Source organism: Cyanistes caeruleus, chromosome 15 (genome assembly GCF_971803275.1).
Source record: "Cyanistes caeruleus chromosome 15, bCyaCae1.hap1.1, whole genome shotgun sequence".
Classification (NCBI taxonomy): Eukaryota; Metazoa; Chordata; class Aves; order Passeriformes; family Paridae; genus Cyanistes; species Cyanistes caeruleus.
The window spans coordinates 15,072,838-15,085,709 of record NC_141715.1 but is presented as its reverse complement, the minus strand read 5'-3'; the positions used below and the strand labels follow the sequence as shown (position 1 = coordinate 15,085,709).

Here is a 12,872-nt window from a genome sequence, read left to right as displayed (position 1 = left end):
AAAGGAAATACAGACAGCACAATGCTGACCCACAGCATGGAGCTGGGAACACCTTCCTGGTCTGATGTAGGTGGGAGTTTCCTACTTCAGAGCATCTCTGGTCAGGTTTTAACCAGCCCATGTCACTGCAGGTCAGAACATTCAGACAAACAAAGTTCAGCTGACTTCCCCAAACCCTGGAGCGAGCCTTTGGCTCCAGTCACCCCAGAAACAACCAGCTGGAGTTAGGGCTTCCAGAGCTTTGTAAGCCAAATGGGCCCAAGCTTGTGCATATGAAAGCCCCAGGGTCTGCCAGTCTTGGAGCTATTTTCCCAGCCCTCCTCCAGATCCGTGCCTGTGACTGTCATTTGTGAGGTGGGATGTGCAGCCCTGCCCACAGCGCTCCAGGCGAGGTCACCGCGACACCCCCCGCCTGCCTAACGCCTTTCTGAGACTCCTGACATCCTTCTCTGCAGTCTCTCCTGTGAAGTCTCTTATTTTTATTCACCTTTCTGGTCACTGTTGGGCTCCTCGAGCAGAGGTCCTCCTTGGGTTGTCACAAAATAACCCAGTTCCTGGGAGGTGGCAGCAAATTCGGGAGCTCTCAGTGCAGAGAGTGGCTCAGGTTGGGCTCTGCCTCTGTTTGTGACATGATCTGTGCTGTGCTGAGCTCAGCTGTGTGACCCAGGCCCACCGTGCCTCTCTCTCTGATCAGCCTCAACACCCCACTGAACCTGACCCTCACGAGTTCTGAGCAAATTAATAGGACACGGTCTCACTCCAGACACCTCCCTACGCTCCCTCACGTGGATTGTCTTGGTGCACACGAGCCTTTTCACAGATGCCACTGAGTTTCATGTAGGAGGATTATTCCCGGGAAATCTCATTTCTCACTTCCACTCACACATCCTGGTGGCCCCTTCTAAGGACAGCAAAAGCCCCAGCCCAGGAGTCTTCCCAAAGAGCTCAGATGAGTGAGGCACCTCTTTTAGCCCAGTTGCGTTGGGCCAGCGTGAAAATTCATTCCACAAACTGCTCTGGGGAAGGAGCAGCCTGGCTTGATGGCCAGGGGTGGCCTGCTCCAGAAGGAAGGATGCTGGTGGCTGTATTGAAAGTTTTCAGCTTGTTCACTCATCCAGGAAGGACAAAAGCTTCAGCTTGTCCCTAACAACAGAGTTGTGCTGGTCATAGTGCCATTCTGGAGTCTTCCAGAGTTCCCAGAAAAAACAGTTCAGGTGTGATTGTGATGTTTGCAAGAGTTCAAAACTTGTTGCCACAAAAGCTTGTCCCCCTTGCTTGCAGACCCACTCCTCCCTTCCCAGGCACCCTCCAGCCACCACTGCTTCATCTGTGGCTTCAGAAATGGTGAGCTCTTCCTACCCTGGTGAGCTCCCTTTCTACCCTGGTGAGCTCCCTGCCCATCCTGGTGAGCCAGCACCACCCGTGATGGGAGCCTGGATTGTTCCAACCTTCCAGACACCACCAAGGTCCATCCAGCTGTTCTGGGCTCTGCCCTGGCTGTTCCTGCTTTAGTGTCTCCTGCAATGGGGCAGGCAGTGAGCCTGGGTAGCTGAGAGACAATTATTTCTGCTCCACATGGGTGAATGAAACCTCTGGTGGTGGGGCAGGACCTCCCTGCAGATCAGGGTATTCCTGGGATCTTTGTCAGAGCAGCTTGGGAGCTGGTAAGGAAATTTCATGCCTATAGCACTGGCTCCAAGGGGTTTCCAGGTGGTGGCTGAAGGCATTGGCCCGGTATCTTTCCCTCTGAGCAGGCCAGACAGCTCCTCCAGGCAGGAGCTCCTCTCTCCTGGACACTCTAAAAAAGACATGACCTTGTTGAGAGGAAAGTGCTTGCCAAGCTTAAATTAGATTTTTTAAATATCCTGTCCTTTGCCCTGTGGCCCCAGAGCCACTTGTACAGGCTGGCACTTGCCATGGCAGCCAAAGCACTGTCCCACAGCAGAGGGAAGGCACACGCTCCTGCTTCCCATCACAGCATCCTATCCCATCCCAGCTCTGCATCGCTGCAATAAACAGGACAAAGCTGCCCAGGACAGTGACCAGCAGCAGGAAAATCTTGCTCTTGTGGAGCAAAGCCCCAGCCTGTGTGCACGGTGAGGAAGGACCAGCCGGGACCGCTGCCTCCCCTCCCCATCACAGCACCCAGGATCGCAGCCCCAGGCGGATTCTCTCCTTGCTGGATAACTTACACGTAGCTTCCCTGCTCCATATACTCAGCTGTTCCTCTGATATGGTGCCAGTCTCAACACATGGAATCCAGGCCTTCAAAATCTTCCATAAGCTCAGGCAACTTTACATTAGCACATTGTCGATGATTTCGAAGCCTTCAGGCTCAGCCCGGCGAGCCTTCCATAAAATATCGAGCGAGGTAATGGTAGCTCTGCATGAAGCGGAATGAAACGGTGGAGTCGTCCATCTTTCCAGCCACCACATTTCTCCTGGCTGAATAAAAGAGGTTGTTTAATGGTAGTATTAAATTCAGTGCCACCTGTTGTCCCTGAGACCTGGAAGGAATGCTCTTTACACAGCTTTCCATGTTATTTGTGAGGATATGGCTCCTAATTGAAGCTCTGCTATGTTAACATTTCCAGGAATTTTCATCAGGCCATTCAACATCAGCCCTTAGTTCCTGAGAGCTTCCCTTTCCTTATGAAACTTTTGCCAATTTTCTTCCAGGGTGAGTGAAAAAAACAGAGTGGAGAAGGGAGATACAACCATTCAAAATCTTGAACCAATTGGTCAATGAAGGAATTTCTGCAATATTTTGCATTTTGGGACTATTCACCCCCAGTAACTAATTCCTCCTTTCTCTTCAACATTAAGCCACATTTGTTCCCTTCAAGAGACCTTTCCACACCAGCCCTTTCTCAAACTGCAACCCTACAGTTCACAAACAAACCTGGAAACCACTCCTGCTCTCCAGGATATGCAGTTAATGGAGGAGAGCTGGAGAAAGACCTGGCCACAGCTCCAGTGGGGCAACAGATGTCCCCTCCTTTCCCTTCCCTGAGCTCCCGATGAGCAGCTGAATGCTCTGCACCACTGCAGTCAAGCCCAGCTCAGACATCTTCCCTGAGCCATGGATAGAGTCACCGGTCACCAGACCACCAAAATGTCCCTCAGGTCAGCTACAGCTGCACTTGGCAGCAGGTGTGGCAGCTCTCAGCCTCCTGCTGTCCCTGCTCCTTGTGCCACTGCTGGTGGATGTCTGCACATGGCTCATCCCACCCCTGCCCTTCCCAGGAGCCCCTTTTCTCCTGCCCCTGTCCAGGCATCAGCACTGCCTGTGCCTTGCCCAGCGTTCTCCGTGGGCCAGCCTTGAGCTTCCTGCTGCCTTTCACCATCTCCTCCATGAAGCCCTTGGCTCAAAGCCCTGTGGGCAAGACTGATCCCCTGGAGACATCTGCCAGCACAGCCTGCCCGGGCTCACAGCTCTGCCTGGAGGCAGCTTTCCCAGAGGGAGGAGGGAGATGTTCATCCTCTCTTTCTTCATGTCGGCACCACTGCCCTGATCCCTGGGTCATGCTGCATCTGCATCCCCTGAGCATCCCCTGGACATCCCTGGAGGTCCCCATTGCACGGCACCACCAGCCCCCGAGGCCTGGCATCCCACCCACTGGAGCTCCTCGGGGGAGGTCACTGTGTTTGATGGCTCTGCCAGGGGACAGCTGGCTTGTTCCTGTTCCAAACCCCTTCCCTGAAGCTGCCAGCCCAGCTGGGAATCCTAACCCCGTCCCTCATGCCAGGCAGGAGGGGAGGACAGGGATACCAGGGTGGGGAACCCCATCCTTCCCGGCACCGCGGAGCAGCAGGGGCCGAGGGCAGGCAGCAGGGGCTCAAATTTCAGCTTCTCTGCCCTCGGAAAGTCCATGCCGAGAGGACCTCGGAGCTGTTTGGACTCATTCGCCTCTCCCCGCCTCTGCAGGAGGGTGTGGGGGAGACTCTGCTTGCCAAGAGAGCCCCATGGCTTGTCCTTCTTGGCTGTTTATGGCTCGGACCAGATCAGGTTTCTAAGCTCTTCCCAAGCCGGTAACTTTGGGCTGTGTGTGTTTGTTGTTTTTTTTTTTAAAAAAAGCACCGATTTTCTCCTTTCCCCACCCTCCCATCCTCCACCCTGCGATTTGTGGCCTGGCCTGAAGATGGTGAACGAGCAGCGGTGCTCCAGAGCACTGCCAGGGCTGGGCCACCTCCGTGTCCACCCAGGTCCCCCTGAAAATGCTCCCCGAGGCCCAGGCAGGCGAAGGGGGCTCAGCATCCTCCTCCTGCACCCCGTCAAGCGACCTCCCTCTGGTCTCCTGCATGTTCTCACCTGGTCTCCCAAGAGAACACGACCCAGAAAGGGAGGGAGGCAGTGCTGTGACCCTCTCAGCCCCCCAGAAGATGTTTTCTGCTCCGTGCTGAGCGGCAGGCTGGCAGCAGCAGCCACCATGTGTCTTAGTCCCCCACTGCAAAAAGGGCTGGGAGCCCTTTCCCAGGATGCTGTGGGGATGAATACAGCAGATAGCATGAGGTTCCCAGAGCAGGTAACATCCCCCTAATTAAGATAAATACTAATTAAGTCTGGGACTTTCAGAGAAGCCCTGGGAGCAAACTCCAACTCCTGTTGAATTTCAATGGGAAGGAGACACCTGACTCCAGAAAAAACCCAGCCTCTGATATTAAGCTGAAATGGGCCCTTCTGTAACGTTGATATATTGCTGCTCTGTAACTTATGAGCGCCTTCCCGTATATCCGAGCACAACATCAATGTCCTGGAAATGCTAATAAGGAGCTTTAGGAGGGCAGCAGAGAACAGGCTCCAAGTCAGATGCCCGTGATCATCCTGTGCTATTAAACACTATGGACAAGCTTTGAGCAGAGCTTACCCGAATTGCACACGAGGCTCTGGCTGAGCCCCAGGTGCTTTGTGCATCCCTCATCCTCCTCCTCCTCTTCCTCCTCCTTTCCAGCTGTGGAGAGCTTATGCTCTCTCGTTCCCAGCCCTGTGCTTTGCGGGAGAGCCTTGCTGGGCTGCGGGAGGCGAAGGGACAGGGCACCCCCGGTAGCCGGTTCACACACGGAGCTGTGCCTGCTGGGAACAGCCTCCCAGAGACCACCGAGGGACAGCAGCGAGGAGCAGGCCCCCGGCAGCCTCAGGTGGATGGGGCTGCAGCAGATGAGGCTGTGCTCACGGATCCTTCACCTGCCCTCCCTCCCTCCCTCGTCCGGTTGGAAGTCGCGGGTCACCCCTGCCAGGACCACGCCGCGAGGCCTGCGCTGGGTGGCCACAGCAGCATGAGCCGTGTAGGGAGCTGGGGGGACATAACACGGGTGTGGTGATGGGAAAAATAATGGAAAGCACTTGGGTTTTTCAGTGCTGGGATCACGGAGCGACGGCGCTGAGCTCGGGCAGCGGAACCATTTGGGAACTCCAACTCGTGAGACCCCTCCACAAGCCACCACGTGTCCAGCTGGCTCAGGCCCAGCATTGTGACGGACCGGACTTGGCCGGCCCATTGCCAGCCCAGAGGTCTGACAAACACAACCCCTCTGTCCTCCGGGCCCGCTCGCCAGCGCCTGTTTCGAATTAGCATTTCCCCTGCCCCCACCACCCGCCATTTGGGCAAATCCCTCAGCTGTCTGCCAGCAGTGCCGGGCCAGGGGAGACCGACCCCGGGAGCCCCGTTTGCGTTCCAAGGACTTTCCCAAGTCCCCGGTACACTTTAGCAATTAGAGGGTTAAGTTTCCTCCCGGCCTCGCTGCATTAACTGGAAAGGAATGAAGTGTCAGGCATGTTCTCACCACAGCAGGCTGTTGGAAAGCAACTCCCTTCTCCACGCACACACACCTCCCACTGCTGCGACCAAATTATTTTCTATCCTCCAGAGACCCAGTATGCCAGACAAAATCTGCAGCATGACTCTGATTCATTGCAAAAGGATGCAGATGTAATATTCCCTTTTTTGCCGGGGCTTCTCGCACGCTAATTCACACGGCATCTCGGCGTTTCGAGTTTTACAGCTCTCCTGCTCTCTTTATTATTTTTTTTTTTTCGGAGGGCTCTGACGCCCCTCGCTGACCCTTGGCCCCGCGTCCTTTCTCCCAGCACCACCAAAATAAAGACACTAAGCCTCCCATCTCCAGCGTGCAAATAGGCAGCTCTCCCCAATGTGCTAATTAGCTGAGTGTTTGGAAGTAAATAGGTAAGATTGGTGGTAATTTCCTGGCTGAAGGGGTAATTATTTGTTTCAAACAGGCTGCAAAATAACCCCCGTAAGGTGAGATAGGAAACTAAATTCAAAAGAGGTTTCCTATTCCCACTAAGCAGGATTGAAAACTGGTTTGAAATTCCTTTTTTTATTTATAGTACATGGTATCCATGGAAACCTACAGAGGAGGTCATGGTAGCTAGGCCTCCGTTTCACCCTGCTCAGGGGATTACCGTTGCACAGTGGTACGCAGCCGTGTAAGAAAGTAGATTCACAATTCCCTGCAAACAGCCCCCCCCTCGCCAGCCCCCAGCCCCAGCCTTCCTGGAGGGCTTCAGGAGAGCTTTTGGGAGGCTCATAAATCTGCTCCGAGATGGGAAAGTGATGGGAACTGTGCCTCCAGCGTCCCCCAGAAGCAGGAGGCTGCCGGGAGCAGGCCGGCTCCCCGCGGTACCCTGACGCGATGCGCTGCGGGACAGAGCCGCTCGTGGCAGCGGGAACAGCGGGATATCTGCACTTCCCCTTTCCTGGGCTCCCATCCCTGCTCCAAACCCCGCGCCAAGGGGAGGAGCACCATGGCCAACTTTTCACTTGGCTGAACCAAGTGAGGAAAGCCCAAGCGTGGTCCAGATCCCGAATTCCCATTTGCCGGCAGGGATGCGCAGGCAGGGCATCTTCTGCCTTCACCTTTCCCTGCTGCTCTCGGGAAAACCGCTGCTTTAGAGGAAGCGGGAAGAGCGTGGGGAGAGAGATGCCGCAGAAATGGATGTGGGTTTTGGCCACGTCCCGGGGCCGTGGTGCTGGGCACCGCTCCCCTCGTGATTCCAGCAGGGAAAAAAGGCTGCTTCTCACCTTTCGGAGCTATTTGTGCTCTCCCTTGTACGAACCTTTTGCCACTGCGGATAAGAGCGGCTTCCACTTCCAGCCTGGCTGCGTGTGATTTAGCAGGAGAGCGCAATCATTACTTTTTATGCCGTATGTAAACCCCGGTTCCAGCCCGTGGAGCGGCTGATGCTCCACCAACACCCGCGAGCAGCAGGAGCAGGAGCTGGAGCGCGCAGCCAGCTCGCTCCCCCGTGCTGGCAGGGCCACGACGCTGGGATGTTCCTTGGGAAGGCAGAGGTGGAACGTGGAGCTGCTCCACCACCATTTTCCACCCAGCCCAGCCTGCCATCCCCTGCAGCTCCCCGCGCTCTGCCCCAGCCGCGTGCAGAGCCACATTCCGCCTGTGACCTTCGCTAATTCACTTTCCCTCTCCACGCCGCATTCCCTCAGCTCGCAGAAGGACTCGCTTTTTCACACAGCATAAAAATAGCCTGCGCAAGGCGTTGCCAGAGGAAGCTGCGGGGCCAGCAGCGCGCAGGCAGGCGGAGGGAGCGGTTGTGCCACGCGGGTCCCCAGCCCCACTCAGGCCATTCCTCGCCCAGGCAGGGAGCTCCCAGACCGGCCTCCCACCACCCAGACGCCCTTGGCCTCCTTAACACCCCGGCTCCTTCCTGCGCCGCTGCCGTGCTGTGCGCTCGGTCTCGGATGTGGTGAAATTCAGACGGTGGAGGTCAGCAGCAGGGAAGTGCTGCTGCATTAACCTTCCCCATTAAACTGAATGTTTTTCTCCTCAGTTTTGGGAAAGTGAAGGCTGAAAGCATCAAATTTAGGTGATTCGCGAGGGAGATTTTTGGGGCTTTCTAAAGAAAAAAAATTATCCAAAAAATAATTTCCACGTCCTTTATGGAAATGACTCTGGTTGAAATATCTGTCAGTGGGAAATAGCACTGGAGCCATCACCGTCATGCCAAACTGAACTCTTGGTACCAAACCGACTTTATGTTACCATAAAACACCTCCAGCTCCTCCTCACAGCCCCTTACCTTGGTTTGTCCTCTGCCATCCCTCCAGCTGGCCTGTGCACGGCACCATATGACCACGGCCACCCCCCTGAGCCACTTGCTCAGGCTTTGAGCCAGTACCGTGGTGTTTTCCCTCTTCCCAGCACCGTCCCTAATGTGCCTCCCAGCCACCTCCCTGCTCTTCAGGTCATCTCCTAGGCCTGCCCTTTGCCTGGGAGCATCTCATCTTCTGGGCAGGGCTTCAGCTGGTAAGGGAGGAAGCTTTGTGAAGTAACCTCTGGACACACCTCTTGGCTGATTTGAGGAGGTGAATTATATGCTAGAAGTGTCCTTTTCTCTCTAGCACTGGCTATAAATGCTGGAGACATCAAAAGAGAGGCAGAAGGAGGCCAGCCCTGCTTTAGCAAGTGACCAGCCAGTGCCATCACATGCCTCTGTGCTCCATGTCAGACCCATCTCCTCTCCCTTCCCTGCTGCAGGGAGCCACACCGCTGCCCAGCTCAACACAGAACCTGCACCCACCCCATAAGTCTTCCCTCACATTAAGCTCATCCCCACTGCTGGTTTCCTAGTGCTCGCCACAATTTCGTGCCTACCTTGACGCGTGCTATGCTATCACCAATACAGTCAATCAATCTCGCCTCGGCCAACAAGCAGGAGAGAAGTAATGTTTTTCCTACTCCCCCAGCTCTCTTCTCCTCCCGATCTCCATCAGGCACTCAGCAAGTTCACAAGGGCAGCCCGCTCTCGGTTTCCTTGGTCACGCACAGCAGCTTGCCCTCCTAGAGTAATAAAAACAAATGACACGTTGCTGGTTGTTGTCAGAGATGTTGCCGAGCCCCTCTGTGGAGAGCAGATTTGGGGCAAGGGGAGCATTTGCATTTTTAGGTTCCTTCTTGGGCGAGTGGAGGAGAAGTTGCCAGTGGATGTGATTTGTTGGTGGATGTAATGCCAGAGTCAACTGCAAAGGATGAGCAAAGGCTGGGGAATGCAGTTTGTGTCTGCTCATGGATGCCAGAGATGGGGAAGTGATGCTGGAACTGATTATCTGGGAGCAAGCAAGACCCAGAGGTGCCTGTGCCAGGTCCTGATGACTGCCAGAGGGGGACAAGCCCCCATTCTGTAAACCTGCACCTGGCACTGAATTGAGCACCCTGATGTGTGGACATCAATTCTAGAAGACGAAGAACAGATTAAAAAGATTAAACCTCCCTTGTGGCTGGAGCCAAGTCTTGCCCTGCTTCTATTTGCATATCTGCATTTTCTCCCAGTTCAGTGTCCTCTCCTTGTAGGTACATGGAGAAACACACGGACACACACTCTTAACTGCATGGGAGGAGGCCCCAAGACCCCAGCAGAGCTGGAGCTTGGGAATTCAGGAGTTACTCAGGCCAGGAGCCCGGTCTTCCTTTAGCCCACATGTATCCCATAGTGATGAAGACCCTGTTAAGCTGCCCCCTGACTCAGGAGCCCTGCAGCACACACCCTGCAAGCTCTGCATCCCACCCCACCTGGGAGTGAGCAGGCAGTGCGAGCCCCTGGGCAGCCAGCAGCCAGCAGCTCCATGCCTGAAGGACTTCACCATCTGCTTGCTGATTCAGACACCGGTCCCTGCTCCAGGACGTTCCAGACTGCAGGAGGGGAGGGCTCACGACACCTTTATCTTTGGCTTTGCCTCTCCCTTTTTTTCCTATTTTTATTAGCTGGGAGACTGCCCATCCTTTTTATAGCTCTGAATTCAAGGGTGATCAGATGAAAGTGGAGAGGGGCTCCTGCATGGGTAGTTGAGCAGCCATAAGGTCAAGGCACCTGAAGGAGAAGTTTCCAGCTTTCACAGCCCTAAAGATTGTCCCATAAAATTACTCATAAAATTAAAGTGGGGTTTGGGTTTCAAAGTCCTAAGAAACTTGAAATAGTCATCAGTCAATTCTGGTATATGGGAAGCCTCCAACCCCTGGTTATTGAAGCAGAGGTTAATGCTGAGCTGTGACGTCTGCTGGGGACACGATGGGCACGGCTCAGCTCGGGGGTTATGCCTTAGGCAGTGGGTGATAAGTTGTTCTCACTATCACACTGTGGATCTGAATTTCTTCACTCAAATTCATCTAAATAAAATACAGAGCCCCTTTCTCAGAGGCTTCCGCAGGATTTACGAGGACTGGGTCCTCTCCAGTTTTCTTTCTGTATCAAAGTGATGATTTAATTAATTGATGATCTAATTTCAGTCTGGAACTGAAGCTAACCTGCCGATCTGTGAGCTCGACCTTGCTACAGATTAACCATGGTGGCAGTTAGTGTTGATTTAACAGGGTCCAGAACAGCTTTGCTGTCGTGACGCCTCCCCTGGACTTTGCTTTAAAAAAAACCTATCCACAGCAGGGTAAAAGATGAGCGTGAGGGATTCAGGTGGCTCCAAGCATCTCAGAGAGGGGGAAGCCCTTGGCTGTAGCTGTCACTGTCACACCTGTGGCAGCAAATGCCAGCTCTGAAGCAGGCAGGGGAGCTGATGTCACTGAGAAACAGCCCAGGCCAAACTCGGGAAGGTTGCACTTGGTGGCAGTGCCAAGGTCACACAGCCCTGTGGGTCAGCACAGGGCAGAGGGAGAGGCTGCGTGGGGGAAGCCCTGGGGCAGCAGAGCCAGCCCTGGCCTGTGCTGTCACTGCCAGGAACAAGGAAGCAGCTCCAGGGACGTGACCTCCTGTGCCTCACGCGTGTCCCTGGTGCCAGCAAGTCCATGGAGCAGGGATTGGCCCTGCCTGGTGTCTGTCTGCATGTGGTACGAGCCTCAGCACACACAGACCCCACACACATCCTGTCACACCTGCCTGCAGCCTGCACAGGTCCCTGCACTGTCCCTGCCACAGGCACATCACACACACACACACACACACACACACACACACACACACACACACAGGAAAAGAGGTGCTGGGAGGGCTCAGGGAGTGCCCAGGCTGCACAAGGAGCAGTGCTGGGAAGCAAGAGCAAGGTTTTGTTTGACAGGCAGTGACACACACATGGGGTGACCCTTGGTGAGAAGGGGTGTGTGGGGATGCTGGGTCTGCTGGCAGTGGGTGTGCACACAGATCCATCCCCAGCCAGCTCTGAGCTCTGCCCTCGATCCCAGCCCCTGGCAGGACCCTGTAACCCCAGCTGTTACCTCTGTGCATGTGAACACACACATGCATGCACTCACCAGGCATGTGGGCTGCTCACTCTGCCCACCCTGCTCTCCCCACACCCCCCCCACAGCCCCACTCTTCTCACCATCACCCCAGGCCAGGGCTGGTGCTGCCCCAAGATCCGGGGCAGTCACTGGGCTGCTCCTGTCTGAATGCAGACCCACACCAGGGATTTCCCTGAGCTTCACACCCAGCACAGGACCCCAACAGCCCCCTCATGTCAGCCCCCACTGCACTAGGCACCTTCTGCCACTGCCCAGCAGCTCCCTCCATCTCAGGGTGGCGGTATCTGGCTGCCAGAAAGCAAGAGGCATTGGGCAGTGCAGCAGGAGCTGTGTGAGTTGGGGTTACAGGGTCCTGCCAGGGGCTGGGATCGAGGGCAGAGCTCAGAGCTGGCTGGGGATGGATCTGTGTGCACACCCACTGCCCACACACCCCTTCTCACCAAGGGTCACCCCATGTGTGTGTCACTGCCTGTCAAACAAAACCTTGCTCTTGCTTCCCAGCACTGCTCCTTGTGCAGCCTGGGCACCCCCTGAGCCCTCCCAGCACCTTTTTTTGGTGGGTGGCACGCACCAAAGCAGCTCTCACGGCCTGGGGAGCTGCCCCAAGCTCTGGGAGCTGAAGCTGCTCCCCTCGAGCAGCCGGCTGTGGCTCAGGGCGCTGCAGAAGGAGCCCGTGGAGCAGGGCCTGGTGTGCACAGCCAGGGGGGAGGACAGCACAGCCTCATTTTGCATAAGGCAAAGTGCAAATCCTCGGTGCCCGCCGGTGCCGGGTGGCTCGGGGCGAGCATCCTCCCCGGCGAGAGGGGAAAGCAGCTCGAGCTGCGGATCGCCGCTGGGGCGGGGGGATGGCTGCAGGCTAATAATATTCCGTGTCTCATTATGCCGCGTATTAAGCTGAAATTTGCAGATGCTCTAATCACCGCGAGGCATTCTGCACACACAGCCTCCCTCCAGCCCGGCAGCGCTGTGCAAACACCGGAGGAGAAGCCCTGCTAACCATCCTGCCACATGGTGTCCTGGAATCTTTACAGACCATTTCACCTTCACAAATAGCCTTGGAATGTCTGTGCATCGACAGCCCCTGCGGTAGCCAGATAGGCTCAGCCGCCTCCTCTGCAGCTCCCCGGGCCCCTCTTAAGCTTTTCCCCATCACGCCATGCAGATGCGAGGCTCCGGAATTTACACCGGGGCTGGCTAAAGCACCTCACGTCGAATGTGATCTGCGCCCCAGGCTCGCAGGAAACGTGAACTGTATTTTATAGAGGTTGAGGAAAGCTCCTGCCTGAATTGCTTTAATTTATTTTATTTTTTCCCCTCTCTCTGTCTTCTTTCTCCCTTTTTTTTTTTTTTTTAAGTGATTTTCTTTTCCCAGATCTCTGCCCTTTGCCCTCTTGCCATCAAAGGTGGGGGGCACGCATTCAAGTGCCGTGGGAATAGTCCCTCCTTGCGTGTTCTGGGCAGTCTCACGAGAAAAGCTGTTTTTTCCCCAGAGGCAGGGAAACACGGATGGACTGGGGTGTGGGAAGGAGGGATGTGAGGCCCGAGGGCTCCCTGTGCGTGGGAAGGCAGGAGAGAGGAGCAGCGCAGAAAGGGTTAACCAGAGTCTGTCCTTGCTGTTTTTTCCAGGCCCGGCTGCACCAGATTCT

The 12,872-nt window shown here is 55.3% G+C and overlaps 1 long non-coding RNA gene across 1 annotated transcript; it reads right to left on the bottom strand.

Moving 5' to 3' along the window:
• Nucleotides 1–488: 488 nt before the first annotated feature.
• On the bottom strand, nt 489–8,820 carry LOC147650399 (uncharacterized). The gene is made up of 2 exons (XR_015276658.1): nt 8,635–8,820; nt 489–2,445 (listed from the first exon to the last, which is right to left on the bottom strand). It is a non-coding gene; the product is annotated as an uncharacterized LOC147650399 (long non-coding RNA).
• Nucleotides 8,821–12,872: the final 4,052 nt, after the last annotated feature.